Here is a 6000-nt window from a genome sequence, read left to right as displayed (position 1 = left end):
AAAAATCTGATCGTTTTTTGTTGCACACCATCATTTTTGGCTCATATGCAGATGTACACTTTTAGTATGGGTCCCATGCACTGTTTCATAAACGAGACCCCTGCTCTCTGGTCTTCCCAAAGGGTCTATTTTTAACCCACAATTACTCCAGAACTCAGCAGCACGTGTTCTGACGAGGACCAGGCGACAGGATCACATTACACTACTTTTAAAATCACTGCATTGGCTCCCTGTGCGTTTCAGAATTGATTTTAGTTTTTTTTTTTTTTTTGTAGCTTATAAGATTGTTAATGGTCTTGGGCCTTTTTATTTATCTGACCTGCTTTTAAATTTTGAGTGTGGGACTGGCGTGTGTTTCAAGTGTTATTTTTTAATTCTTAAAATTAAAATTAATTCTTAATTTTTAAAAACGCATTACATATTTTTCCGATCTCAAAACATTTCTCTCTCGTTTGATGGCACAATGACATCATTCATGTGCATTTCTGGAGATGTTGCTGCCCAGCACCATCCCGAGGCTACAACTTTTTCATCTGGGACGCTGTGTGACGTTGCAGCTAAGTTTCTTTTTAGATACCACTTTCCACACTAGCAAACAGATATATACACACTGGCCATTTTGAATGCATACTGTGGCTGATTCAGCAAAGAAATGCAAAAAGACATCGAAGAAACAGAGTAAAAGAAAGAGATAAAGAGACAGAACAAGAAATAAGACTTGAGTAAAAATAAGTCAATCTTTTATCTTTGGCTGGAGAGAGCTCACACATTGGATGCAAGATGAATGCCGAATTTGCCGCGTCTGTAGAGCAACATACAAACATTTGTTTTTACTCTGTAAAGCACCTTGTGCTGCATTTGTATGAAAAATGCGGCACAAATAAAATTTGAATTTAAATATACATATATTTTATAATGTGTGATTATGTACTGAGCACCGATGAAACAGAGAATGGTATTTCACTTTCTTATGGTGTTTAATGAAAGTGACAATAAACTACTGAACTGAATGGAACAGGGGATTCTGAGATGCGTTGCAGTTATAAAATTAAAGGTAAGCTACTGTTTCTCATAGCTGCTGCTACCCTTTGAATTTAAACTTTTTTTTTTTTCGAACTGCTGAAACTGCTAGAAATTACTATGTGAAATTTGTATGAGTCTTTTTTCGGTAACCCAGGAAGATGGTGATGATGAACCTGCAGCTGATTTGCGGTCAAGCTTTTTTGTGTGTGTGTGTGTGAGTGTTGAGACAAACCAAGCCTACTGCTACATAGCTCAAATCCACTGACAGGTGAGAATCCAAACAAACAGTGATTGGAACATAAGCAGCTGATGAATAATGTTTAATTTGCAGACTATATAATAACCAGGCCCATGTTGAGGTCCTTGTTGCGATTTTCCTGACAAAAACACCCCAGTTACGCAGAGGAACAGTCAGTGCCAGACATGCTGTGACAGCCTATTAACATAATGACTAAAAGAAGCACAGGAGTAGCTCTGCCTGGATGTAAACATGTTACTTAAGGAGGTGTTTTGAAAAAGGCAGGAGTCAAGGAGAGCAAGAAGGATGGTCTATTCAAAGAGGCTGTGGGCAACTCAGGTTGTTTAAACTAAGTGCAACATGACTGCAGAAAAACTGATAGCCTTTCATGTAGACACACTCTCCCAAAGATGATTTCATTTTCAATTAGAAACCAGCACCTCATTCTGCTGCAGCTCTGGACAACAACAAGGAGATCCTGATGTCATTTCAATGTTCCTTCTTTTCCCTTTCTAAACATACTTTTTTATGACCATGTGGAAAGAAACAAGGAACAACATCTGGCAAAAATGTGTGTTTTTAAAGGGACTTGAACAAACCTGGTTTTGTGGGACTTTGGGTAATAGGTCAGAGAGGCTTAGCTCAGGGAAACTCTGGGCAAATATAAATGAGGCCTTCAAACTGGAAAAAAGGCATGAACGAGGAGAAACACTTAAAGTTTTCAGCGAACTGCTTTACTAGAACTGGAAAAAAAGAACTGGACAAACTATATGGGATTAGATTTGTGCCAAGAAGACCAAGAAAGACAAAATATTCAAATCTGAGGGAAAAGAAACAATGAAAAAAGAAAAGTAATTTCAAAAGTAAAACTCAAACTATTTCGAGCAGTTGTGTAAAGTCTGCCTTTTCATTGACTGTATATATTTTATCAGTATCCTCTGTTTCATTCTTGCTGATCAGAGCTTTGCTCTTTGCTGCCATCTTGGTGGTTACGCTTCTTGACTCTCCTTTGCACTCCTTGACTTTGCGTTTCAGTTCCAGTTGTCTCTGAATTCCAAGGAATAGAGAGTTGGTGACGTCATTACCAGGTAGTTGGCGTTCCAGTTGCACCAACTCAGAAAAAATAGATGCTCCAAAAAACAGCCAATTTGTGAGTATCTACAAATTTTATATACAACTAGAAAATCACAAACCCTTTATAAAAAAATGCATTATGAGAACAGCAGCCAAGTTTGGCGATAATGATTAATAAACCACACATATTGATGTAGTAACAGTGTAATTGTGGATAATATCAACTTGGTGCTGTTTACACTGGAAACTTAATGGACACAAAATATATTTTCAATAATTTTAATAAAGACAACAATGGACTAAAGTAATATTGGGCACAGCCATCTTTAAATCTGTAATCTCAGAGTCCTCTGAAACTTCAGGAAAAACCATTACAGGGCAATATGATTAAACATGGTTCCAATACTGAAAATGAAACTATGTGCTGAGGCCTGTATTATGACTCTTAAGAATTAAATTTACAGCATACAGGACATAAATTAATGCAGTTTTCAGAAACATAAAGCCAACAGCACTCATGGAAAATATAAAATATCACATGCAGTCAACACACAACTTACATTTATAAACTTTAGAAGTGCATTATCTAAATCTCTTGCCAACAAATTTTAACTTAGCATTATCTTAGTTCAGTGCACAGAGCTTTAATATGTATTGTCCAAGATATCTTTTTATTTTCAGCCTCACAACCTGATCATTAGAACAGACTGAGCTGCTCTGAGCTAAATTAGCTTCTGTTTTATGTCCACTACTTACCACTGTCTTTATTTTGTTTTTGTTTTGCCTTTTTATTTATTTATTTGTTTATTTATTTATTTATTTTTTGTCACAGACAACTTGGAAAGGAGGAGGGGACCATTTATGGCAGGGGTGTCAAAGTCTGGTCCTCAAGGGCCCTCCTGCAGGTTTTAGCACACCTGAATAAAATCAAATGGATCCAACAGCTTCTTGTCAGCTTCTTCACAATAACCCATTAATTTCAGTCAGGTGTGTTAGATCAGAGAAACAATGAAAACCTGCAGGGATCCCCCCCCCCCCCCCCCCCCCCCCCCCCCCTTGAGCACTGGGATTTGACACCCCTGATTTATGGGGTTCTGTTTCAGTCCACCACCGTCATTGCAAGCTCTCCACATTGTCACTGCTCTGCAGCGAGTCAAAGTTGGCCGGCACTTGAAGGTCCGAGCATTTGCCTGGCATGGCTGTTGGTGGCATGGCTGTTGGTGGAAATAGTGATGGCAGTGATGGTGTGCTTAGGGTGGCAAATGGGGTCACGGCCGCCCCCAACCACCTCACCCATCTGCCATTGCCGCCACTCCCAACATACACATCTTGCATCAAGTTCCAAGGGGACACCAAAAATGGGCTCATGACTTATTATAATCATAATCACAGCATATCTAAAGTTCCGAATCTTACAGCATTCTGACCAGTGAACAAAAAACGTCTGCGATTATCCGCTAACAGCTGTAACATCAACCCTACTGATGCTCTTTGTCCTCTTTCCACACACACAGAAAAGAGAACTGCCCCCCCTTAACTTCCAGCCAGTCAGATACTTTAAATGAGCTGCTTCCTTGTTCACTGCATTGAGTGAGCTTTTGACATGTTCAATGACACTCTGTAAATGTCACTACTACAGTAACAATTTTTTTTTTTTTCTCAGCTGAACTGATTCTGTGAGCACGTAACAATCTTTCCATGCCATATGTCACAGTCCTTTACTAAATAAACTATGCTGACCCATGTAAACAATACAAAACTTAGCTACAAAAATATTTGAGTATTTATTATCGATTATGATTAACATAGATGATTAGTCTGTCCCAACCACAAATATTTTGGTAGTCTGTTGTGTTGCCAACAACTCAAGTTTGACAGGTGCTCAGACATTGCAAAGATCTTTCTTTTCTTCCTCTTATTGTGGTTGTGGTCATTTTATATTTATTTTATTTATCTGATTAACACTGGGTAGCACTGTTAATGCAAAAATTAGCTTTGTTAAGATTTTATCTTCTCATCTTAGTTATGTGGTGTGATTTTGTGATACAGGTACTACTGGTCTTGGTCTACACCTAGAACTCAACTTTAACAGCTCTAAGAGAACATAAAGCATGCATCATTGTGGACAATTTCTGTCCATTTAGGTAAATGTTCCCTCTAAATCTGACTGTTGTATTGGCTGTGTTAGTGCATATTGCACAAATTTTTGGTTAAGAAATTTTCTCTTGAATCCTACATTTTTGTTTCATATTCTAAGTATCTAGATCTTTTTAGAACAAATCTAATTACACAAAACTACAGGCTGATTAACTGCTGTAAGTGCTGGGTGCAAACAAAGCAATGAGGTGGTTAAGCTTATTCCAAACTGGTTTTCCACAAATGTTAACTGGGACCAAGTTGATGTGGCTAAGTGAGGCTTTATGACCAACTGCAAAAGTATAGGATCACTGTGCTCAATTTAAAGTAGCAGATTTCACTGTAAATTAACACTGAGAAAAGAAATCAAGATGTAATCCTAAGACTCAGTAAAAAATACCAGTAGTTTCACCAATAATAACAGTGCAGTCTTTCTGTTTTTCCACTTACCTCACCACTGAGCTGCTTTATAAAACAGCTTATTGTTGTTGTTATACTGTCACGGCTGAGAGGTGTTGCAGACGGAGGCATAAACCAAAGACAAACATGGCCAGAGTCGGCACAGTCTTCAGCTGTGTAATGTCTTTCCTGAGCTGATGACTTAAATACCTGTAAAGGAATAAATTGAAACTTATTAGATGTGTTCGTTTTTTGTTTTTGTCCCCCCCCCCCCCTAAATTAGATGAGAACATTAAACACGGTATACTTGATATGAGGCTACATTTGGCAGCAAATTAGCAAAAAAATAGCCTGGCTTACAGAGGAAAGACAGCAGGAAACAGCTGGCTTTACTCATCTGTAATTATACATACATTAAGAATCACTTTGTTTAGATCTGGCTGGATTTTCATGCTAGAGATGTGATAACTTGCAATAATCTGAGCTTTAACTTAATTCACTAAATGCACTAGGCTAAATGTACTATTATGGGAACAGTATATTTGGATGATATTGAATTTCCCCCTCATTTCAGTCATTTTTTTTCTTTCCATTACATCCCATCAAACCTGATTGTATCAATCCCAGTATGAAGTCCTGCCTTTAAGTGCCTGACAATACTACCCTTCCTTATGATAGAGTCTCAGTCTTTTCATGCTACTGGAACTTGTGAATAAGCAGGAACATAATTTAAATCCATTAAATCATGAGTTGGCCACTATATTGAAAGTAACCATTTTCAATCACAACAGACAGAGGAGGAAGGGGATATATAATACCCCTGTTTTGGAGTTTGAATAAAGGCAAGGCTTTGTTCTCTGTGTCTGTAAATGATTTGGATTAGGACTACAGATGCAAGACTTGGAGGCATAATATTCGCTGTGGAGTACGGCAATAGCCATGACAGCAGCCTTTAAACACTGCAGCCTCTGTCCTGGTAAAACAGCAGTATCTGGAAACTGAGAAGTCATGGAAAACAATGATGGAGATTTCTTCCTTTATTAGTATTTTCCAGAAACAGAAGATTAAACCTTTTAAGGTATATTTCTTAACATTTTTATAACATCCTGCCTTACTTTTGGCATATGGTA

This window comes from Melanotaenia boesemani, chromosome 13, assembly GCF_017639745.1.
Source record: "Melanotaenia boesemani isolate fMelBoe1 chromosome 13, fMelBoe1.pri, whole genome shotgun sequence".
Classification (NCBI taxonomy): domain Eukaryota; kingdom Metazoa; phylum Chordata; class Actinopteri; order Atheriniformes; family Melanotaeniidae; genus Melanotaenia; species Melanotaenia boesemani.
The sequence above is the reverse complement of the archived record's forward strand: the minus strand, read 5'-3'. Positions refer to the sequence as shown.